At 42.0% G+C, this 25,974-nt stretch overlaps 1 pseudogene; it reads left to right on the top strand.

Annotated features, from left to right (window-relative positions):
- The first annotated feature begins 1,658 nt into the window (after nt 1-1,658).
- On the top strand, nt 1,659-1,762 carry LOC127670271 (uncharacterized; annotated as a pseudogene).
- Nucleotides 1,763-25,974: the final 24,212 nt, after the last annotated feature.

The following is a 25,974-nucleotide window of genomic DNA, read 5'->3' as shown; positions in this document are numbered from 1 at the left end:
TATAATTATGTGCAAATAGGGACGCACCCTTTTAAAAATAAATGAAATAAAGTAAAATATCCACTCTGGGTGCTTCACCCCGAGTGTGTTTGTAAATGCAGATAGACCTGGGTGGCATTACCAAGCATCTATTTTCTGGAGAAATACTTTCATTAACTCAGAATCACTCCCGCATTCGGATTCATCATCAGGCCAGTCAGACTAGATGAATTTACTTCTTAGTACCGACATGAAATTAGCTTATTTTTTTCTACTCTCTGATGGTGTGTGACAAGTCAACATGAATACCACAAATTATGGGAACTAAAGAGAGGGCCTGCAGTGCTCCTGGCTGTAACCACGCTGGAGAAGCATCCTGCCTCTGTTCTCCAGTCCTGCATCTCCAGGTACCCTGCCCTTGATTTACCGGCTCCTTCCGCATTCTCCCTGTGTAGCCTCCTCAACCCATATTTTCCTCGTTAATTACTTACAAAAGGGTATCAAATTCTAACCCCTACCACCCCTTAGATGTGCATCGGATCCCAGCATGAAGCTGAACTAATTAGAGAAATCTGTGGCACTTCACATTCCATGGTCCTCTAGATAAAAGTGAAAGTGAAAGTACTTCATTTCCTCAGTGTGTGTCCTGGGTAGTTTTCTGTCAGCTTGACACAACCTAGCTTCATCTGAAAGGAGGGAACTTCAATTGAGAAAAGGCCTCCCTAAATTCTGGCTGTAGGGCATTTTCTTAATTAGTGATTGATGGGGGAGGGCCCAGCCCATTGTGGGTGGTGCTATCTTTGGGATGGTGGTCCCGGGTTCTATAAGGAAGCAGGATGAGTATGGGGGTAAGCCAGTACGCAGCACCCTCCATGATCTCTGCGTCAGCTCCTGCATCACATTCCTGCACTGTCTGATCCTGCCCTGACTTCCCTCAATGATAGACTGCAATGTGTGGAAGTATAACCTAAATAAACGCTTTACTCTCCAATTTGCTTTTGGGTCATGGTGTTTTGCAGCAGCAATAGAAACCGTGACTAAGACTGTGTGAAGTCTCTACCTCAATGTCATCCCTTTCTGTGTACATGCAAAACTCTGATCATATTGTAGCACGGTTTTGGGAATCATCACACTTCTGACCTGTTCTAACAGAGTAGTCTGAAAAGTGAGGCGCGTCATTGATCACCTGAGGGCAATGGATCTCAGAGTGACATTTCCTTGCTGTCATTTATGTTGATCTTTTAAGTATTGTTTCTATTACCCGTTGAAACCATAAATATACCTTCATCCTAAAAGTCTCGATAGGGCCGTTTTGCTATATCAACTTCGGATAGGAAGATGGGGGCAAAGTTGCTCTTTTCACAAAGGCTTTTAAAAAGTCTACAATTGGAACTGAACCGGTGGTTCAGTACTTAAGAGGACTGTCTGCTCTTCCAGAGGACCAGGGTTTGATTCCCAGCAACAAACAACTACTTGTAACTCCAATTCCAGGGGAACCAACACTGTCTTTAGGTACTTCATATATGTGGTTCACATCTATACACATAAAATAAAAACAAATGTTTTTCAATTGTATGGCATGATACAAAATCCAAGGAGAAATATACATTGCACAAAAATTCAGTTTGGAAAAAGAAAAAATTCTTGTAAATAGCCCATCTTTAAGAAGTTGGATTTTCCCTACCCCTAGAAGTGTTGTAGGTGTGGCTGTTGTGCCGCAGTTACATCAATAGGTGGCAGTGTTCTGTCCTAGGCACAGGTGAATGATTACTAGCCTAACATTCTCCAAAAAGAACAAGCCTGAGACAACCACCAGTCCAACAGCAGGCAGTCCCTGATGGGTTTCTAGGACTTCTAGTCTAGGCTACAAGAACCTTGCAGGGAGGTGAGCCCAAGACAAAGACTCTTGCAAAGCACGGCTTGAGCCAGCCAGGTGAGGAGCAAGAGCTATGGAGCCTCGTCAGGGAGCTAGGCTGAGATGACCACCATTCCAGCTCCATGCAGGGCTTGGGGGAGGGGACACATCGTGCCAGAGATGACCTCTGCCCAGCGCCATAATGCAGGATCAGGGCATAGCACTTAGACCACTCCTGAGAGAACCCCCAGACGCCATTAAGAGGAGTGAATAAGTGGTGGAGAAATGATAGAGAAACAGAAGGATGTGGGCTCAATGAAGAGAGGCAGAACTGGAGACTCCAGGGTAGTGAGGAACAGGCTGATATGAGTAGCAGGTGATGGCACCGGGGACCTGGTGGAGTCCTGGCCTGTGCTGCTACCAGGGGCCACATCTGGGTTTGTGGGCCAGAGACAGCAGGGGTTCGTTACCACCAAAGGCCAGGCAGATGTCCCTGATCTGGGATACCGCAGGAGACATGTTAATGTCTGAGGGCCGTGCAAAACTGGCCTCACCCCTCACCTGGGCATCCTGGGGGATCATGAAAGCAGGAGAGATGAGCCTGCACCAAACTTGGGTCACCTGTACTTGGGACAGCACACCACACACACATTTTGCACGGTGGTGGTGAGATGGCCCTAAGGGGCATGGGAGAGCTGGCCATGCCTACTCATCTCCTGTGTGGTGGCCTGGATGAGGAATACCCCGCTATCCCATCCCCCACCCTTCACCACCTGTGGCAGGCAGGAGACCTGGCTCTGGGATCATGAGAACAAAAGAGCTATCCCTGCCCCTCAGCAGCTGCAGCACATGGGGAGTGCAGTTCCTGCACCTCACTTAGGCAGCACAGTAGAGCTGGCCCTGGGTGTGAAGGTTGCAAGTGAGTCAGCCCCAGGGGCATGAGTGTGGAAGAGTTGGCCCTATCTCTTGTCTGCTGGGCAGTGGCATGGACAAGGGAGAGACCCTCCTCTCCTCCCTCATCTCTTGCCAGCTATGGCAAGCAGAAGAGCTAGCCCCAAGGTCATGACAACGGGAGAATTGGTCATGTCCCTCACTGGCTACAAAACTTGGGAGAGCATGCCCTGCACCTTGTCAGGCAGCAGGGTAGCTGGCCCTGGTAGCAGGGGTTGGTGGTGAGCTGACCCCAAGGGTGTGAAAGTGGGAGAGCTGGTGGGCTGCCCAGCTCAGATACCTCTCAGGTCCAAGTCCAGGGTCTGACTTGGCACCCTACCCCAACATCTACCCCATCAATGAACTGCTGGAGGGCATGAAGGGATGGTCCTACAGAGCTCTGAGGCACAGGAGGAGGTTCTAGTATTGATAGAAGCCAGAAGTCTTATACCAGACTGAATCAATGCAATAAATATTTGCAAGCAAAGAAGTATAGACAAAAGGGTGTGTTGAGACACACTGTAACACACTATAGCATCTACAAGATTTTTTATCTCTGTTGGAGGGGAGGTTGCAAGGGTGGAAGGCAGGTAGAGGAGAGGAGGAGATTAGTTGGATTGGGGTACATGATCTGAAATTCACAAAAAACTAATAAATCAACAGAGGGAGAGAGAGAGAAGGAGGAAGGGAAGGAAGGAGGGAGGGAGGGAGAAAGTTGAATTTTTGTTTTGTTTTCTGTGGTTAATTTTGATTTTATTTGTCTGTATAGCATTACAACAAAAAGAGCCCATCTTCACTGATCTGCAGAAAGTCTGCCCAATAGGGTGGGCCAATGCCCAGGGATTGATAGATTAATTTATAAGGACAGGAAAGGCATATCAGCTTCAAGAAGCAATCAAGAATCAATCGTGAGATGAGATTTCTCAAAGCCTTGTTTTTCAGAATTATCCACCACAGACCAAGCAAAATGATGGACCATCTCTAGGAAAGTCATCTGCTAGCCTTTAGCCTATCCTAGATGGCTCCTGACAGAAGAGAGGAAAAAAAGAGAGAAGAGGAGGGGAAAGGGGAGGGAGAGGAGGGGAAAGGAGGGGAGGGGAAAAGAGAGGGGAGGGAAGAAGAGCCATCCCACCATGATATGGAGCCTGTTGGCAAAGACTCCCAGACTATCTTGTCAAACCTTTCACTCCAATTGACATCTGCAGAGCACAAAATAAATAAATAAATAAATAAATAAATAAATAAATAATAAATAAATAAATAAATAATCCCACTGAATCCTACTGAAATTGCTGATGTACAGAATCACAAGATATAAAAACTGAGATGGAATGTAACTTGTTCATGAACTAGTAGGCACCAAACATATGAGCTAGGAATTTTGTTTGGGAATCTTCAGACCTTCCACTTCCCTTTCCATAAATACGATTGCAATGGAACAGTAAAGAACCAAAAGGAAATGTAATTACAGACAGGCATCATCATAAAAATTAACTTAGGGAACTTAAGCTTTCTTCGTTTTAGCCTAAAGTAGGCCTTGTGGTCTACAAAGTGATAATCCTGTGAGAACGGACCAGGTAAGCATTGGCTGCAAACAATGATCCATTTCACAGCAGAGGGAAAAGACTGGTGAGTATTTGAGGAAGAGTTCACTATTACTAACATTTTCTTTCCCAACATTCATTCATCCATCTCATGGGCTTGAGGTATGGAATACAGTGCACTTGGAGAAGCCAGAGATGCAATCTGTAGACATTCACTTTCCCCCTCCACCATGAGGGTTCTGGGAATCAAACTCAGGTTGTCAGTTTTAGGAGCAAGCATCTTTACTAGATGAACCATCTCACCAGCCCCTAATATCTTTTTCCTATAATTCCTTGCTCTGAACTATTTTGCCTGTGGTACCTGACACCATCTTACATATTTCAGACACTTGCTTGCTGTTCACTGGATCCTAGAAGCTGAGCTAACAAAATAAACAAGTTAAAATTTACCCAGCACAGGAAGCTCAAGAAGAAGGAGGACTTAAGTGAGGGTACTTTGGTTCCTCTAAGAAAGGGAACAAAATACTCACAGGAGCAATAAGGGAGACAATGTGTGGAGCAGAGACTGAAGTAAAGATCACCCAGAGACTGCCCTACCTGGGGATTCATCCTATAAACAGTCACCAAACCCCAACACTTTTATGGATGATAAGAAGTGTATACCAAAAGAAGTATGCCATAGTTGTCTCTGGAGGGGCCCTGCCAGAACCTTACAAATACGGAGGTAGATGCTAGCACCCAACTATTGGACTGGGCATGGGGTCCCCAATGGAGGAGCTGGAGGATGGTCCAGAGGAGCTGAAGAGGTTTACAGCCCCATGGGAAGAACAATGAGTTCGGCCACCCAGACACCCCAAGACTCCCAGGGATTGAACTATCAACCAAGGAGCACACATGGTTCCAGCCAAAAATGTGGCAGAGGAAGGCCTTGTTGGGCATCTGTGGGAGGAATGGTCCTTGGTCAGGTAAAGGCTCAACAGATGCCCCAACAAAGGGAAACTGAGGGGGGAGGGGGAGTGTGTTGGGTGGAGGGGCATATACGTGGAGGCAGGGGGAAGGAGGAGGGGGAGGGGTTGAGGAGTCTTAGGGAGGGAGGATATCGGGAAAGGTTTTACCATTGGCAATGTAAATGAAGATGATATTCAATAAAAAAAGAAAAAGAAATGCAAGGTGGAGATTGTTGACAACAACAACAACAACAACACAGGGAAGATACTGTTGTCTGTCCACTCAGGCAGCCAATACATGTTTCCAGTCTCCCAGTCAGCCATGTCCTATTCTGTCCTGCAGAGGGCTGTTAATGGAGTAGCTTACAAAGATGATGGAAAAATAGCCAGTTTCTAGCACTGCACTGGGAAAATAGTAGACTTGGAAAAAAAAAAAAAAAACCTTTAATACCAATACTATATAAGAATTTGACAAATAGCAAAAGAAAATGGTTCATCCAAATCAAAGCCCCTCTCTCATTTCATACATGTCCTCAAGGAGTTGTATGTCATTTGCCACTAACTATGACTTACAAGCATTTGAGTTTTGGTGTTTGCAGAGATCAGTTCCCAGCAGACCTATTACACAACAAGCAATTGCACATGGCTGGGAAATTGTACTTTGTAATTACACTATCCTTCAGCACTCACTCTGACTGGAATGTAAATAATCTGGGGAATTATATGGCTTAACATGCATATACATTTAAAATGAAGCTAGATGCAAAAGTTAAAACAGAGGATATGAACGGAAACCCACAGCATCCTTTCCCATAATACCCAAACCCACATCCAGGCTTCTTCGTTACTTTGGTACACATAATCATTTCAATTCACAGTATCTCCTAGATGGTTTTCTTTTTTTTTTTTTTTGTTTTGGCTTTGGCTTTGGTTTTCTTTTCTTTTCTTTTCTTCTTTTTTTTTTTTTTTTAGGGAGAATTCTATTTGAGTGTGATGCTTGAAGCCCTCAGAGGAGATAGGGGAAGATATTCTTCTCTGTGTGAAATAAACATTACTTTGACTTGACCATAGATGTCTTTCTGGCATTTGATAGTACTTACTTACTTATCTATTTACTTGCTTTGTGTTGCCATGTGTCCCCCCTTGCTAGTCATCTATGTCATACCTACCTTGGGGGTTACTGTAAAAGTTAGACGTGATCATATAAAAGCATGGAACCAGACTCCACATATGACCTGTGGGATCCATCGATGGGCAGTTGATCTTGCTTTGACTCAGTTTCCTCTCATGTAAAAACAACTCTATTTTCGGCTACAAATTTACAACACAGACATACATAAGAGCAGATGCAGCTATGTACATGAGAATCCAGTCAACACTGGCTTTGTTCTTGAGAGTAATCACTCACAGTCATGGCTATTGTTGTAACATTGATGAATTTAAGAAGGCCTGGTTAAGTCCTATCCCATTTTGATCTAGAACAGAAAAATTAGTCTATAGAGTCTATTCACTACCAGTTCTGATTTAGGACCTGTATATTCAAGCATTATCTGGGTTGATAATTTGTTGGAGACCTGAACACATTGTAAAATAACTACAAAATTGTCCAATTTTCAACAGCTTTGTTCCATAATTTTCAGTCCTAACAACACATTAGAACATTAAATATGCTTTAGATCTTTCTAGATTGAGAGTCATGTAGACTATACCCTTCTTTGTTGATGAGGTTCTATGGTGAGTCTGTTATAAGAGCCATGTGTTTAGTCAGATAAGATCTATCTCCCTGATTGAATATGCCACAGCTAAAGACTGTACTGAACTGAGGCCTTAGCAATGAACAAGCCACTTCAAAACTCAATGATCTTTTTAATTTTCCCTCCTGAAACTTCTATTAACTCAAGACCCTAATGATGTGATCCTACAACTTAGCATAATCTTGGTCCATAAGTAGAATATTGACTAAGCAAATCTGTGTATCACATGAACTCAAATAGTTGCTATGAATACTACGTCTTCCAGGAGTCTTGAGATTAAAAAAAAAAATGTATGCTCAGTCAGAAGTCACCAATAAAATTTCTCAAAAAACTTAGGAACTCATTAGGTAAATGAGTCCATCTCAAGGTGGCTAAATAGAACTCAAAATTCTACACCTTTCATTCAATGAAATCAGCTCTCATCTTGGTGATTTTATATTTTGACATGCTGTTAAGGGAAAATAAAATAATAAAAATGAATTTAAGGATATTGCTGGAGAGATGGCTCAACAGGTAAGAGCACCGACTGCTCTTCCAGGGGTCCTGAGTTCAATGCCCAGCAACCACATGGTGGCTCACAACCATCTGTAATGACATCTGATGCCCTCTTCTGGAGTGTCTGAAGACAGCTACAGTGTGCTCACATATAATAATAAATAAACCTTTTAAAAAAAAGAAAGAAAGGATATTATATAACTATTTAATCTTCTTATATATCACTAGATTGTAGCACTTGTATCCCAAGGGAAAAGGATTTGGTAATGATCTGGTCATTTTGATTCATATTTAAAATGTCTTGATTTTTTTTAAAAGAAAATAATGCCAAACAAAACTAATGTCTTTACAGTGCTTAATTAGTCTGTTCTCACTGGCTAGCCAAACAAACCAGGTAGTTGCCAAAATCCTACTTAGCTTTAGTATACAAACAGCTGCAGCCTGAGGTTTGCGATGGTAAATTCCTTCCTCAGGATACAAGCCCAATTGAGAGTGAAACCTCTTAGATAACAGTGATGACATTGGGAAATTCAAGGTTCCAACCTCTCCTTCTGGGAAGGGTGAGTAGGCCCAGAGAGGACTGAATACCAACGTTTACAAGGTTTAAAAAAAAAAAAAAACTGATTGGAAATAGCTCCTGAGAAAAGATCAAAGACCAAAGACTGGGGCTCTGTAGAAGGAGAAATGGGATAGTTTTTAAATCATAAGGCTTTGTCAGTCAGCTCAGCAGAAGGCACCAAGGCCTTTGCAGACTAGAGAACAGTTTTGACATACAAAATAAGATGGGGGGGGAAGGGTGGAGATGTCAGAGGCAAGTTTAATGACAATTTTTTGTAGATTTTACAAATTAGATTTGATCTCTCTCTCTCTCTCTCTCTCTCTCTCTCTCTCTCTCTCTCTCTCTCTCTCTCTCTCTCTGTGTGTGTGTGTGTGTGTGTGTGTGTGTGTGTGTGTCTTTTCCAAAAACTTAAAAGGAAAAAAGGAGAAAGAATTGCCAATAATTTCCAAATAAAAAGCAATAGGAAGCATAAAATCTATCCATCTGTGACTGATATACGGCACTGAAGTCATGGGCATGTGTGCACACACTACACACACACACAAACACGCACAGCTGTCAAGCCAGACAGCTCAAGGCTCAAGGCTCAAGCCTTGTTCCCTACTTGCCAGCCGTGATATGTGGCTTCTAAAGCTTTGTGTTTTTCACCTCTGAGAGGCAGGTCTTGTGTGTGCTGCAAACACGGAATGGCTACTGTAAGACAGACTAGAAAGATGAGGGAGACCACGGGGACAAGGGTGAAGAAGGGAGCTCTTTACTTCAGAGTCTACCTGAAGCCTCTCGCCTGCAAGAGTCAGGAATTCTGGCCCAATTAACTTCATCTGCTGGGCAGGATGTAAACATGGAGATAGTATGCCTTTTATACAGTCATATGATAAAAAAGAAGGCTAAAAGAGCAGGCTGGTGATGTGACTTAGCTGGCAAAGTGCCCTTGCTGCCACACCTGACAACATGCGTTTGACCTCCAGAGCCCACACAGTAGACAAAAATAAAATGTGATTCCCTCAAGTGGTCCTCTGCTCCCCACATTTGTGTCAAGGTGTACACATACATGCACACACACACACACACACACACACACACACACACATACATGCTCACACACATGCACACATATACACACACATATACATGCACACATACTTGCACACACATACATGCACACATATACGTGCACATGTACACACTAAATAAATCTCATAATGTTTAAAGAATGTGTAACATATGATTAAAATATTAAAAAGATGGCCTCACTCGTCTCCCAGCTATAAGCCCTGCAGTTTTCTAGGGCTCTCAACCACAGAAACCCCACTTACAGTAAAATGCCTTGTGCAGAGAGAGTAGCTCCTGGCTTCTTTTATCAGAGTATCATCCCTTCTAGTGACCTCCAGAGCCACCTACTACCATTATTGGTTATCATTATTGAGAAGGAGGAGGCAAAAAAAAGAAAAAGAAAAGAAAAGAAAAGAAAAAAGAAACGGTTTCTTAATAAGCCTTTCGAATGTAACTTGAGAACAGCCAAAATGCTATGTGTGTCTATGGCTAAGTCATCTAAGTGTGACTCTTCTGTGAGTAGCTCTTGTACACATTCTTGGATGTAGCTTGTCCTTTCCCTGGGCCCTTTTCTTTTCTTTCTTTTCTTTCTTTTTTTTTTTAAAATGAACTCTAATTCTGCTTCATGCTGGTTGGTCCTGAAATTCTTTTCTAAAGCTCAGCAAAGGATCCAGTTTTACCTGTGCTGAGGATTAACAGGATAATCCCCGAAGGATGAGGGAACTCAGAATGCTAGAGATGATAACATGGAGCGGTGCCTCTGTCCCCATCACCAGGGAATACAGGAGTGTGCTTTATATCAAATCCTAGGAGTCAAATATCCAGATGATCAGACACATCAGTTTCCTTCCCCGGCCTTTATCTTCAGCTATCTAGCTGGGATGGTGTCTAGCTAACTTGTAACCTCTAACCACTGACTGTCAAGGTAGACAGCATATTGCTGTAAAGGACTGACAATCGCTGGCCAAGATTCTATACTGGATAGTATTGGGCTTCTTAGCTTTGACAGCTATTGAACTTGGGGGTCACCTTTGTTACAAGAAGCACAGCCCATGAATAGAAGTTTCAGCACCACCTTGAGACCTATCAGAAACACAGAATCTCAAATCATCCCACAAAGCAGTTCATATGAGAATGCACATTTTGAAACTCTCATAATGACTTCCATGAATATTAATATTTGAGACACACAGGTCTGACAGCCTAGGCAAAGAGGAACCGTGTTCTCTATTTCAACTGATTTGAAGACCCAACTGCTATGGATCTGAGTCCTAACAATCACCATAAGGAAATGGGCTCAATATATATGTCTCATGTTTTTCAGATACAACTAACCCTCTAGGTGATTCTGTCTACAGGAGGGCTTGCTTTCTTTGTCAGTGATGGCTATTATAAAATGGTCAAGCATTCAAAATTTTCCAAAATAATGTTCACAAATCACTAAATATAGACTGCTTTTCATCATTCCCCAACTATATTCAAGGAATTAAAAATAATTTAATTCAGTTTATATGAAAAGAATTATTTCTTACAATATTATAATCTTATAAAAGACACTTTTACGGTTCTATTCATTTTCTTTTGAACACCCACGAGTGGATCTAGAAACTGAAGAAATTTGCATTAACCATTTTTCAAAAAGGAAATTAAAACAGAGGTCCTTCACCAAAACAAAGCCTAAAGTCTATGACTTCATTCCTCATGGACAGGAATCTCCTCATAATGACTTGACATCCTGAAACTGATGCTGAGAGCAGATGAGAGAATCCTCATTTTCCAGACCAGTGAAGCCAAGGTAACCCTGAAGCAGGGAAGACAGCCAATGAGGCAGGTGGCAAACATACACCTCTGAACTATGATAGAGGCGTGTGTGTGTGTGTGTGTGTGTGTGTGTGTGTGAGAGAGAGAGAGAGAGAGAGAGAGAGAGAGAGAGAGAGAGAGAGAGAGATTCGGGACAAGAAAAGCTAGGAATTGTACACAGGTCTTTCCATGAGTTCCTTCTGTAGCTCTGAAATGCTTTTCTAAACCTTGGTTTTCCTTTTCTATGAAATGAGGATATGCCCCTCACTGGATTGTGGTGCAACTCAAATTAAAGTGGGTGAATATACATCAAGCATCCAGTGTGGTGCCTAGAAGATGGTAAGTACTCAATACATCATAACTGTTAGTGTCATTATTTAGGAGTAGGAATTGGCATCTTCAACCAGAAATACTAGGATGGTTATTATCAATTGCCACTTGATGGGATCTATAGGTAACTAAGAGGCACAACCCTGGGAAGGTCTATGAGAGCATTTATAGGAAGGATTATCAGAGCAAAGATGAATCCATCCAGAATAGATGGTACAGTCTAGTGAGTGGTCCATAGGTAAAGAGGTTCATGTTAAAAGCAGAGCTGTTTTGGCTATCTACCTTCACTTCTGTATTAACCAGGGTTCTCTAGAGTGGCAGAACTTATAAAATAAATATCTGTAGATATATAGATAGACAGACAGATAGATAGATAGATAGATACATACATACATACATACATACATACATATATACATACATACATACATACATACATAAAAGATACATACATAGATACATAAATAGATACAAAGATAGATACATAAATAGATACATAGATAATGGGATTTATTAGAATAATTTCCGGGCTATGGTCCAACCAATCCAGCAATGGCTGTCTATGAATAGAAAATCTAAGAATCCAGAACTTGCTCAGTCTACAAGACTGGATGTCTTAGATGCTCTTCAGTGGATGCTAAAATCCCTGAAGAAATAGGCCCTAATACCAGTGAAGCAATGGACTTGGTAGCAAAGCAAGAATAAGCAGACAAAGAGCCAAAGCTTCCTTCTTCCAAGTCTTTATATAGGCTTTCAGCAGCAGGTGTGGTCCAGAATAAAGGTATGTCTTTCTGCCTCAAGATGCACATTAAAGCCATGTATCTTTCTGCTTCAAGATCTGGATAAGAGGTGGATCTTCATACTATAAATTAAGCAAAAAAATTCCCTCACTTAGTGTGCCTCCATTTTTTAAATTTTAGTTAATTCTAGATGTAGTTAATTTGACAAACAAGAATAGTAATTATAACTTCTGACTGGTGAGCCTATCTGGAGTAGATTGAATAAGAATGGCCCCTAGAGACTCCTATGTTTGAATACATGGTTCACTTTGGTAGAACTATTTGGGAAGGATTGAGAAGTATAAACTTGTTGGAGTAGTGTGCATCTGAAGGCCTCTCTCCTCTCTCAATCTCTCTCTCTCTCTCTCTCTCTCTCTCTCTCTCTCTCTGTCTCTCATTTTACTGTGTGTGTGTGTGTGTGTGTGTGTGTGTGTGTGTGTGTGATCTGTCTATCTTTGTCTATCTCTCTCTCTCTCAGCCTCAAGCTTGTGGAGCAAATGTAAACTCTCACCTTCTGCTCCAACCAGGCTGTCTGCCTGACACCATGACCTGCCTCCCCCATGATGACCATAGTTTCTATACCTCTGAGACTGACTGTAAGCAAACCCTGCAACCAAATGCTTTCTTTTACGCATTGCCTTGGTCCTGGGGTCTCTTCACAGCAATAAAAAAGTAGTTCAAATGGCATCTATCCCTACTGATACTAGAGTACCATTCTTTACAACATCACAGCCCAGACAGCATCTATCCCTACTGATACTAGGGTATCATTCTTTGTAGCATCACATCCCAGTTACTATCTCTGCTGATTCTAGGGTACCATTCTTTATAACATCACATCCCAGTTACTATTTCTGCTGATGGTAGAGTACCATTTTTTATAGCATCTCGTCCCAGTTACCATCCCTGCTGATATTAAAGTGCCATTCTTTGCAACATTACATCCCAGTTACTCTAACCTTCCGGCAGGATCAGTGACACTCAGCATCTTCTAAACCTAATCAAGGTCAGATTGGGATTGATGAGGTGTTCATTTTTGTGGGCAAAGAAACTACTGTATTTTCAGGCTTTTTCCAGGATACAGATGGCTATTGTTGAACTACCACCCTACCATGAAACCCATTCTGAAGTCCCTGTAATAACATACTTTATTAGTTCTGTTCCTCCAGAGAACCTAATACTGAGGCAGACTATAGCTCACTGCCTGAGAGTCAGGTGGGTTCCCCTTGGGCACCACCACCATTAATGAACAACGTTCTCTGAAATTTATATAAGAAACTATATCACCTTGCTTTACAGTACTTTTCTGGGCCCGGGGACGTTTCAGAGTACTTTACATAATGTTTTTTAATCTTTGAATATCCTATATTCAGTAATCACACATGTAGTTACCATTATGATCTCCACTTTACAGTATTAGATTATTTAAAAACATAACCAGAGACATGTCCCGACCAAGAACACACAATAAAATAAATGTTGTGGACCGCTGTAATAGTTTTTTGTTTTTTGTTTTTGTTCTTTTCTTCCTTACTGAAAATCTTTCCTTTTTATCTAAAAAAATGTTTTTAATATATTTTAATCATGTTTCCCCTCCCCTAATCTCTCCCATCATCCCTACTTCCCTACCCACCCAACTTTGTTCTCTCTCTCTCTCTCTCTCTCTCTCTCTCTCTCTCTCTCTCTCACACACACACACACACACACACACACACACATACACACAAACTACAAAAACATTTCTTACTCAGAATCTTGAACTTAGGAAGTATTTGAAGAAAATCCTGATTAGTAAGATTGACTATACCGGTAAATTGCATGTCAACCTGACTTGACTAACAAGCCCATTTGTTGAGTTAAAATTTAGTCTAGATGCCTGAGTGAAGGTATTTAGATGTAATTAACATTTTAATCAGCAGACTTTGAGTAAGGCAGGTTACACTCCTTACTGTAGATTAGTCCACCTCATCAATCAGAAGTCTTTTTAAGAGCAAAGACTAAGATTTTTCCAGACAAGAAATTTAGCCTCTAGCTCGCAGAGAAATGCTTTGTGGACTAACCCAGTATGTGTAGAATTCAGACACAAAACCACCATGTCAGCCTGGCATGAATGACTAACCTGCAGGTCTGCCTTCTAGACATTAGCCTTCTCAGGACCCCTCACAATCCCAGGATGCAATTCCATAAAGTAAATGAAGCAAGTAAAATAAAGTAGTGTGTTTCTCTGGAAAATGCTGATAAAATAAGTAAGTACGTCACTTTCCTCTCCCAACCATTGACACTTCAGAGACCGAAGAACTGAGTCCTCCAAGCTGCCATCTTACGTCCACACTCACATCATGGTAAATATACATTTCCTTTCCCTCCCTTCCTCCTTGCTTCTCTCCCTCCCACCTTCTCTCTTCCTCTCTCAGTAATTGATTAAATATAATAAAAGATTGAGTTTCTCCTTATTTTATGTGCATGAGTGTTTGGCCTGCAAGTATGTGTACCACCAGGCGTGCCTGGTACCTGTGGAGGTCAGAAGAGGCCTGGGTTCTTCTGAAACTAGAGTGGCAGGTGGTTATAAATTGCCATGTGAATGAGAAAACTGAACCTCAATCTCCCTAGCCCTGTAATCAAAATGACCATTGGATTCCTAGTGTTTCAGATCCAAGGATCACTCAGACACCTTCTCACTCCTACAGGGGATAAAATGGAAGTAAATCAAGCCACAGGGCCTCTGGAAAACTAAAATAAAGGACACTGGGCAGAGACAGCAGTGGAGAACTCCAGTGTCATTTCTTAACCATAAAAGATAGGTCCAAAGACCTGCATGGGCTAAAACTGAAGGTGACTCATTTCCAACTTAAATAGAAAGCCTCTTCCTGTTTGCTTTGAGGAAGGACTTCACAGCACTTCTTTTACACATTCAAATTGTCAGCAACAATTTTTATTTCTTGAGTTGATTAGTAAATACAAGAATGGTTTATCTGAGCATAGTCTTGATGCTCTGAGGGTTGATGGTATAATCTTGATGACAACTAAGTAGCAAATGACCTTTAATGCTGAACAAAGACATGACTCCCAACCACACTGAGCCAGAAGCCACCAAAAATGAAATATGTTAGAAAGTTATTTCCAGAATTTTCCATTTCCGACTACCTTGGACTGCTAAAATTACAAATAGTGAGAGATCTACTACTGCTCATTGAAAGTGAAGAGAGTTATTGTCTTAGCATTCCTATTGCAGCAAAACATCAGGACCCAAAACGAAGTTGGGGAGGAAAGGATTTATTCAGCAGCTTATAGATGGACTTCCAGATTATAGTCCATCATTGGAGAAAGTCAAGACAGGAACTCAAGCAGGGGTAGAACCTGGGCTGATGCAGAGGCCATGGAGGGGTGCTACTTGCTTCCCCTAGCTTGCTCAGTCTGCCTTCTTATAGAACCCAGGTCCAGCAGCCCAGGGATTGCACTACCCAGAGTGGGCTGGGCCCTCTCCGATTGATCACAAATTGAAAAAAAAAAATGCCTTAGGCCTGGATCTCATAGAGGCATTTTCTCAGCTGAGGCTACTTCCTCTAGCTTGTGTCAAGTAGACACACAAACCAGCCAAAATAATTACGTACCTCTGAGCACTAAATCTCGAGTCCCCCAACCAACTCAGGTAGCTACTCATCGCTTACGTCCTGAAACATAAATACATACTCATGGATTAGACATACATCACCAGGGATGGGTCTGGCCCAAGCAAAAGTACTATTGATAACAGATCTGGGACTACCCTTGTAGAACAAAGAGACCCAATGCTGATAATATTATCAGCTGAATCTATTGGTAAATTACTGCCACTCCCACAACATGTCTAAGCAGTGTCTCAACATCTCACTCTTCAATCCTAACAGAAGTTCAAATACTTCCAGAAAAGTCTTTGCATTGAATGGAGTTTTGTTCTCAGTTATTCAAAAGAGAAGTCCCACATAAAATAGACCCAGTTGTAAGGGTTTTTCCATTACAAGGCCATCTTGGCAAGTCAGAGCCAAGGAATACCACAAAGTCACACCACCCAATAAAACACACAAAAGAGATCTATTGGGGAGAGATATAGAATGGTGGCCATCTCAGAACAGGAAGAGAGACAGTAGAGCAGTGAGCTTTTTAGGGTTCTTGGAGCATGCTCAGTGAGTGGAAAAGTATCCTACATAGGAAACATTGTTTGACACTTAAAACTGAGTCACTGAGGCAGGCACTTCCAAGCCTCAGGAGCTCAGAGTGAAGCCAGGGGCAAGTTGATTTTTCACTGGCCTGTTACCCTACACCAGTACTGAAGTCCTGGTGGCTTCTGGTGGAAAAACCTTAAATGAAATCTACCACCAAGAAGATGATGTTTGGTAGTACATTATGGATGCTCTAGCCTGGGCTACATGGTGATATATGACAGGTTTCAAACAAAAGTTCCATGAAGTTTTTATTTGTTTATTTTGTTGTTATTGTTTTTGTTTTTTAATTTGTAGTCAGTCACCGAAAGACGGTGATCTACATTAACTATCATCTTAGTAAGTTTCTGCTCTTCCTAAAGATGGTGATCTAGGTTAACAACCATCTCAGTAAGTTTCTACTCTTCCTTCCCTTGGAAGAGCAAACAATAGCAGTGTTATGCTCAATTCAAAAGACCACCCCCCTCAAGAAGACCACCAAAGACTCCAGATCAGATGCAAACACAAGAAGGTTTATTCGCAAGCTTGAGCTCAGACCACTATTCTGACATAGCAGGGTGGAGTAGCTGCCTTGAGGCTCAGGGTTTGGGGTTTATAAAAGAAACAATGGAAAGCAGAGATGCCCATGCCTTGGCGTCATGTGATTGGGAAATAGTGTATGGGAGAACGGGCCAAACCACAAGAGGTGTTTCTAAAGTTAAAAAAGAGAGAGAAAGAGAGAATAACAGTCAGGCATTGATTTTCTAGCTGATCGATCACCTACAAGTCCCGGTGCAGTTGATTGGTTGTTCTCTGCAATAGTCAGAGTTTCTATTCCTGCACAAACATCATGACCAAGAAGCAAGTTGGGGAAGAAAGGGTTTATTCAGCTTCCACTTCCACACAGCTGTTCATCACCAAAGGAAGTCAGGACTGCAACTCAAGCAGGTCAGGAAGCAGGAGCTGATGCAGAGGCCAAGGGGGGGGGGGGGAGGGTTGTTTCTTACTGGCTTGCTTCCCCTGGCTTGCTCAGCCTGCTCTCTTATAGAACTCAAGAATACCAGCCCAGGGATGGTACCACCTGCAAGGGGCCCACCCCTTTGATCACTAATTGAGAAAATGCCCCACAGCTGGATCTCATGGAGGCACTTCCCCAACTGAAGCTCCTTTCTTTGTGATAACTCCAGCCTATGTCAAGTTGACACACAAAACCAACCAGTACATTCTTGGAACTGGGACGTTTTAGTACCTGGGAGGATGTGGAACTGGAGGGCTGTGACAACTGCCAATTTTCTTTTTCAGCATCACTGAAAGACTGAAGGCTTGCCCAGAGATTGACATATGTGTGTCCTTGCCCCTATCAGTCCTTGTGCACCAACAGTCTCTGAGTGCGAGTTCCAGGGAGCTGGGAAGCAGGATCTGGGGTGAGAGGCAGTATAATTGACCTAGGAGGTTGTGTAGGAAGACAGCTCTTTTATGGAAACAGTAGGCCTAATTATATACCTCAAGTCGGGGGGGGGGGGGGAGGAAAGGATAAGGGAGAAGATATTCCCTGTGGCCCTCCAAGCTATCCACTAGATTAGCAGACTGCTGGTCATATGATTTCTGAGAAGCCAGTTCTCTGGTGGGGAAGCAGAAACCTAACTGACTTTACCATGATGTGGTCTTTGTCTCGATGGGACTGAGCATGCTCAAGCTTGATTTGGATAAGGAATGACCACACCCCTCCTGTGCAATCTGAGAGCTGTCTAGGGTATGGGCAGCGCTCTACAGTCCCTCATCTGGCTGGGAACCCACAGACATTCAAGTTCAGCATGGAGAAAAGTAAGCAAATAGCTGTTAAGAATCCCTGTAGGATTTAACCTGTGACTAGTCAATGGACTACAAATTAGCTTAGTATAACCCCTCATTCAGTACGTGAATAGTTCCCATTCCACTAGACCAACAACCAACTCAAAAGAGCAGGGAAAAGCACCTCTTTTACGTTCCTTTTGTTAGCTTCATCAAGTTGTTCGTTGGAAAGGAGACATGATTATTTCTGATGAGGAGTTTACATTACAACAAAGAGCAACCATAATATAAAAATCCATTTATTATAATAGTGATTAGTTAGAAAGTTTAAAGGTAGCAATAAATACGGGCAATTTAAGCAAATGCTGAACATTGATCTAGATTAGAAAATGATATCCAATGAGCCAGTCTTTCCATTTTCCATCTCATCCTGTCTCTCAACCCTGTCTGGGGCTAAGTCAGGTGAGACCCTTTATTAAGCAGCAGCCAGAGCTGGAGGATAAAAAGGATAAAGCTTGTGGCTGCTCTAGAGATGAACCCAGAGTGTGAGCTTTCAAGGCTTGGAGCAAATGAGAAGAAAGTAGATAATCGTGGGTGTCAAGTAAGTGGATCCAGGAGAAATGGAAGTGTTGAGACCCTCACAAGCATCTCCAAACTGGGTGTCCAAGGAGTACTTGAAAGGGACTCCTTTCTCCCATATAAACACCATCCTCTTGACACCACCACAGAGTTGTTATTGTTGTTTTGTAGGGAGGAACTGAGGGTGGGGTTTGAGACAGGGTTTCTCAGTGTAGCCCTGGCTGTCCTGGAACTCACTCTGTAGACCAGGCTGTCCTCGGAATTCATAAATCTGCCTGTTTCTGCCTCCCAAGTGCTGGGATTAAAGGTGAGCACTACCACCGCCTGGCAACCACACAACTGTTAAAGTATACCTTGTTCATAAGTCAGGTGTGTGTGAGTGTGTGTGTGTGTGTGTGTGTGTGTGTAGGATAAAGAAGGGACCATATTTCACACTGAGGAATACAGATGGAAAAAAGTAAAAGCTCTGTGGCCAAATGGAGGCCAGGGATTGAAAGCTGGGAACAGGAAGCAGCTAGGCGGTTCACAAAGTCTCAATGATAATTCTTAACTTTGAAATAAGGATCAATAAGAATCTCAGGAAAACTCTTACGAGAACCAAATTGCGTTCCGTAAAACAGATGAACTGTAATTTCTACTTTGACATATTGAATTTATCATCTGAAAGCACTGGACTCCACTTTTGATTTGGGAGTGGGTGGGTAAATTAGATAGATCAGGATATGCCCACAGCACCAGGTGGCATTTATATCCTCTGCTTTGTGGACCAGCCAAGACACAATTACTTCTTTTCCTTGAAACCTGCAGTCTCTTGAAGAGACTTGGTTCTGTTGCAGCTGGTTACTTTGGAGGAGGCAATGGATAGATATAATACAAAAAAGATTCCGTAAAACCTGCTTTGAACATTCTTCTGTTTGAGTCACTATTTACAGCATCCTAAGTATGCCAAACCTCAGCAAGAAATACAGACCACTATTCCTGTTTAATTATGTCTCCATGGCTAATCCTTTCTCCTTGTAGACTGATTCTGTACTTGTTTCTTCTATCTCAACAAAGTCAACCTCCTATCATCGACCCCTTTTGGCTTTTGAAAATTTGTGTTTAAAAAATAAGTTTTTCCCCTATTCTAAAGGTTGGAAGAATCGGTTCTCTTCATTGGGTTATTGTTTACCATCTGGGTTTGCCTTTCCTTACTCTTCCATCTGTACATCCAATAAAAAAAAAAAAATCTTGCTCAATAACTAGTCAGCTGAATTCATTTTCACACAAATTTATTCATCTCACAGCAGTTTCCTGGCAAAGAATTCTACAAAATTTATTGACCTTGAAAGCCAGCTAGGGGTGAGGGATGCTCAAACCATTCCTAAAAAACAGAGAAATAATATTTACAGCATAGCATGTTGTAGATACTGAAGGCTGCAGTATGTATTACTGAACCATTACTGTTTGTCACTCTCACTGACCTGTTGTTCCCTGTGCATCATGGGTTTATTATGTTGACAATGACCTGCCAGTGGTCATCTGCTCCTAGACTGGTAGGTGATGCCCAGTAACATGGGCAGATGTTCCTGAACTGACAGAATGCCTTAGTGACTATGATCAAAATGGCCAAATACAGATGAATGAGACTGAGGGTTGGGGGGGGGAGGCTCTCTCCTGTGGAACAAGTGCTAGCCAAGGAAGAAAGGCAGAAACAAATCTGAGCATGTAACTCCTGAGTTTGTTTCTACTCTTTTCTTGCTCCATTTAATATCACATCTTCAAGCCTAATCTAAGTACTCCTCCTGTGTTGTATACCCAATCTTCAGGATATTCTTAAAGAACAAAAGAAATATCATTAGTTTGTGGGAAGAAACTGGAGAAGTAGAAGATCCCATAAAATTCCAATTGATGAATCTAACATCTCAAAGGAGTTTCATTATTGTTCTGGAGCTATTTCTGAGAGGCACTGACATTACTAGAAGGTAAACAGTAGCAATCCCCACGAGTTATCAAAGAAATTCACCCAGACCACCTAGTCCCTCAGTAACCTAGCAGGTCAAGTTTGGCTACTTCCTCATAGGCATCTGTGAGCATATGTAATATACATTATGTTAATAAATTACCATGTGTCATTTGAGCCCGCTGGAAGCTGGCCCTGGAAACAAGGTTGCCTCCTCCCCATTTCAGACTGAGACATTCTGGTCTCGAAGCATGCCCTGAGGAGAGGCCTCTTGTCTCCAATGTTGGACACTATTGTTTCTCCCATGATCTAATAATACTAGGAAATAAGAAGGTGGAGAGGACAGAGAAGCTCCTCCACCCAGACCACTCTCAATGGGGAACTCTAGCTGACTGCCTCAGTTTCCCCAGTTGGTGTCTGCTGGATGTTTATAAGCCCCTGATTTGATGATGTTACTTTTTTTGTTCTCAGTTGGGTTAATATAGTTGTCTCTGACTAAGATTTTGAATGCCCTATTTGATGAGATCTCCTCGTCTGCTTACTTACTGTATACTTAGGAAATTCACTCAGAAATGAAAATTTGCCTAGTGTAGAGCATCCCTGGGACCATCCAGAACATCCTGGACCTGTAACTTATGGAACTGGACTGAAATCCCACTTAAAGGTCTTTGTCAGAGATAACTTATTCTGCTCATCTGTCGTGTTCATACCCATCACTCACAGCACAGCCAGCCTGGTTTGTATGTGTGTACTCATGAGCATGTATGACACATATGTACAAGGCCAACCTATATCTTCAGCTAACAGGTGAGGATATAGCACAGAAGCATCTTCCTCCATCCTGAGTCACAGATGACAGAAAAGCTTGCTCCTGGCTTGTCCCTCTTCATCGGACACGTCTTTAACTGAGGATCCCTGAGTCCCAGCTCTAGCAGTATTTTTAGTGAAGCACAGTTTTTCAGGCTTAAATTATAGTTCTCTCACCCAAAAATCTAGACAGGTAGAGGGACTGCGTAGAACAAATATAAATACTGGCCGACATGACTCCTCAGTGCCCCTTGCTCTGTTGGCTGCAGCTGTAATGGGGTCATGTATTTGCGAAGGTGCCCTTAATGGTGTTATGATCTAAGGGAAAGATGCCATTAAGTCATCCCATTCAACAGATCTCACATGTGAGGTTTATTGGGGAGGGCATATATAGAGGCTGGCTCAGGGTGAGGGTTGGGGGGGAAAAGAGAACAGGGAAAGAAGGAAATGACCTTTTATAAGGGTGTGATGATTTGCATATGCTCAGCCAAGGGAGTAGCATTATTAGAAGGTGTGGCCCTGTTGGAATGGGCATGGCTTTTGGAGTGGGTGTGGCCTTGTCGGAATAAGTGTGGCACTGTGGGTGTGGGCTTTAAGACCCTCATCCTAGCTGCCTAGAAGCCAGTTTTCCACTAGCAGCCTTCAGATGAAGATGTAGAACTCTCAGCTCTGCCTACACTATGCCTGCCTGGATGCTGCCATGCTTCCTGCCTTGGTGACAATGGACTGAATCTCTGAACCTGTAAGCCAGCCCCAATTAAATGTTGTCCTTATAAGAGTTGCCTCCATCATGGTGTCGGTTCACAGCAGTAAAACCCTAACCAAGACAAAGGAGATGGACAGAGGGAGGATATGTGACTCCTGGCAACAGTGGGGATGGGTCACATTTAGGCAGCTAGGGATGACCTCTGCTGTTTCTGGGTCCCTGGGGGCAGGTGGTGGAGTTGCCTGATTCCCAACAAAGGAGGCACATGCTCAGTCTCTTTCCTGTGTCAGCCAGTAGGCACCCGTGTTCTCACCTGTTTCCCTCTGAATTTCATCCTTTCTAGTAAAGAGCCATTCCTTTTGAAACCCTTTCATAGTCTTTTCACTTCCCAAAGACCTCATTCCTCTGTGCCTCAGTCTCCCCATCTTCAAGTGGAAGTGACAATAATGAATCCCTCATACACGGTACGCATTTCCTAAGGCTGCCAAAGCAAAGAGCCAAACACCATGCTTCAATGACAGAGATGTCTTGGCTCATGGTTTCACAGGCCAGAAGTGCAGCATCATGCATGGGACCACTCCCTCATGAAGGTTCAGTGTTGGAGCCATCCCCATGCCTCTCTTCTTAACTAGCAATCTTTGGCTTGTAGATCTGTCAGTCCAGTCTCTGCCTTTGTCTTTGCCTGGCACTCTTCCTGTGAGTCTCTTCATGCTGTCTTCTTTCACATACATCTGTCCTATCTAGGCTCCAGTTTTAGAAATAATCCTGTTGTATTGGACCAGCACCCATTCTAATGAGCAAATATTACTCAATTAGCTCTAAAAATGACTCTATTACTGAATGAGGTCACATTCTGTGGAACTGAGGATTAGGAAGGACTTCCTTATCTTTTCGGCAGAGATCCAATTCAACTCATAACAGGTTTTTGTGAAAAGCAAATTAATTAGTGTAACCAAGTGCTTAGTTAGCATAAAGAGTAGTTGCATGTTCTACTCTCAGAGTTGAACAATGTATATCTAGGACATAGTTTGGATACACCACGTTTTAATTGGTTGGATGATTTATAGGGTCTCAAGGGGATGTCTCGAAATTTCTAGAAGGTTTAGAGGAATTGTGAGGGGGGGAGATGAAGCTCTGAGTGAGGAGATGAGAGTTAATTCTGGTAAAGATTATCTTAAAGAACTTAGGTAATACACACAAAACAGTCTTAAGAAAAATAATTTTTACTTCTTTATGTTTTTGGTTTTGCAACAGTGTCTCATGTACCCAAGGTTGGCTTCAAACTTATCATGTATTATAGCTAGAGACACACTTAGGTTTCTGATACTCCTGCCTCTACCTCTCAAATACTAGAATTAATTATAAGAATGTACCACCACGTGTCAAGCCCAAGGCTTCACGTGTGTTATGTAAGTAATCTACCCACTGATATACATATATATACACATACATACATATACATGCATATACATATATATACATATACATATATAGAGATGATAGATAGATAGATAGCAGATAGATAGATAGATAGATAGATAGATGATAGATAGATAGATAGATAGATAGATAGATAGATAGATAGATAGATAGACAGACAGACAGACAGATATCCCCAGCATACCATTACCCCATTTTTAAAAGTTCCTAAACTGGTTTTTACTTGCATGCGACATCCAGGCAGCATTCTCACTACCAGAAACTCTATAGGGAATCAAGAGAGTCCAAGGTTAGGAGAATCAAGGGCTGACCAGGGAAATGAAGAAGACAAAATGCATGGGTGCACAAGAATGGCAGTGACACACAGAAAGCAAAAGGCAGAAGCATTTCGTCTGAAATGAGAAACATATTCATCAAGTGAGAGAAACAGCCATGTGCCTCTGAGGCAGTCACTCCCTCTGCATGCGAGGAATGTGGAGAGAGAAAGGGTCCGATGGCCGCTGAGGGCAAAAGAATTAGAAGAGAAGGTCATTCTGTGCTTGAAATGGTTCATGGCCACCGGTGATCAAAGAAGATGTAACATCTCTCCCTAAAATGATGGTATCATTGCTGAGGGGCCAGGAGAATAGTCATTCATACAGGGCCAGTTGTCTATGGTCTGTGTGTTCGGTCTACAGCAGACCCAGACATCCACCCTCCTATAGCAACCTCTCCATACTATCTTTTATGCAAGCCACTGACTGTCTCTACATAAATGGTACTTTGGAATGTTAATCAATAAAATTGTCTGCAACATTGTGTGGTACCCTCACTCACATTCAGCAAAGTGGACCTTCTGTAGTCACCACCTCGGTGGACAGGAAGATGGGACAATTAGTAGAGGGCAAGAATCTTCTTGGCTTTGAGCGCCAACCCTCTACACTATGTGGGGAGTAAACCCCTGCCAGAGGCAAGCCATGAGGGAGACTATAAGACCAAAGGAACAAAGTCTTCCATCTCAGAGGCTGGATAGTGCTGAAAGTGTGAGAGAAAAGAAGCCAGAGTGTTAATCCATGAGATATTAGATGTTAGTCTGTCCTCAAATAAATAGGACCTGGACTCTGTTCCCAGGGGAAGAAAAGGGGATGAGAATCTCAACCGATAGAAATTAAATGTCTGCCATTTTGGAGAATATCAACTCAAAAGCCAGAAAGCAAATAGATTTACAGAAAAACTATGTCTTGCTTAGTTGTGAGCATAGTTTATAAATAGTTTTTCACTCTAAATTAATCCTGCCAATCAAATAATAATTTAGTATCGCAATGGCCAAAAGCCATTACACCTCTGTTGGGGAATCAAAGCTCTCTAACTGACACATTAGATTTGCACTTAAAACTGGAAGCTACAGGAAAAAAAATTCTTCTTCTTTGGCCCTATCTTCATTTTTCCCCATAACTTTCAATCAACAATATAGACCGCCTATGCCATCATCTAATAAATAGTACTTTACCTACTGGGACAGCTAAATAAAATAGTTAAAACTGGGACAACATCAAAGAATATATAACATCTGATTTATATAGATAAGATAATATAATACTAAGCATAATGCAACCTATTGCCTGAACGCATGCGTTTTTAAGTTCAGGAACTCATTCATATTTTATCTATCATTTCACATACACATCTGTACAAAATCTACAAAAATGTTAGTTTAGTTTGTGAGAGTAAGTCTACAACAAAAATATTGAATTCCCAGATGTTTTTCCTTTTGATATGTCGGATTTGGCTTCATTTGGGCATTTTATTCCAGAAAAAAAATTTTTTTAATGAAATAAAGCAGACTCCTATGTAATGCATTAGTCTGCTAGAAGGCTCCCAGAATATAGGAAAGATATTAAAGACTGATATCAACGACAAACTTTAAAATTTTAATCCTATAGTTTAAGCACAAGGTCACTATTTTTAATGGGTTTCTCCTCTTGAAATTTTTAAACGGTTCCCTCAGTCAACTTTAATAGCCTGAAAATAATTGAGAGAAAAAGTATCTATCTATCTTTCCAGCTGCCCCCAGCCCCAACCTCACACACAAATACATAAACCCAACCCAATTAAGTATGCGCAATGCAGGAAAAAGCCAAGACTGAAAGGTTAAGAAATGCACTATTGATCAAAAGTCAGAAGTTTTTAGCTGAGAGGAGATTTTCTCTGAATGTGACAGAAGATTCTAAAAATAGGAAATTTATTTCACAAGCTAAATGGTAGCAGCAGCCAACCCTGCACCAAGTTCTTTAGAGTTACAAGCATCACTTTTTGAATCGCTACCCCAGAGGTGAGACCAGGAGGCGTGCATGCTGAGCAGTGGGATGTAAGGATTTGAAATCACAGGGACAATACCCCTGGTACACACACTTCGTTTACCTTTAAGGGTTTGGGTAAAGATCACAAGATTGGTTCTCCTAATACCTTTAAGTGTGAAATACATTTCTTTAGGCATGGAAGTTGGAGGGTAGCAGAGAGTGGTGCT

The sequence above is a fragment of the Apodemus sylvaticus genome, chromosome 19, assembly GCF_947179515.1.
Source record: "Apodemus sylvaticus chromosome 19, mApoSyl1.1, whole genome shotgun sequence".
Classification (NCBI taxonomy): Eukaryota; Metazoa; Chordata; class Mammalia; order Rodentia; family Muridae; genus Apodemus; species Apodemus sylvaticus.
The sequence above is the reverse complement of the archived record's forward strand: the minus strand, read 5'-3'. Positions and strand labels throughout refer to the sequence as shown.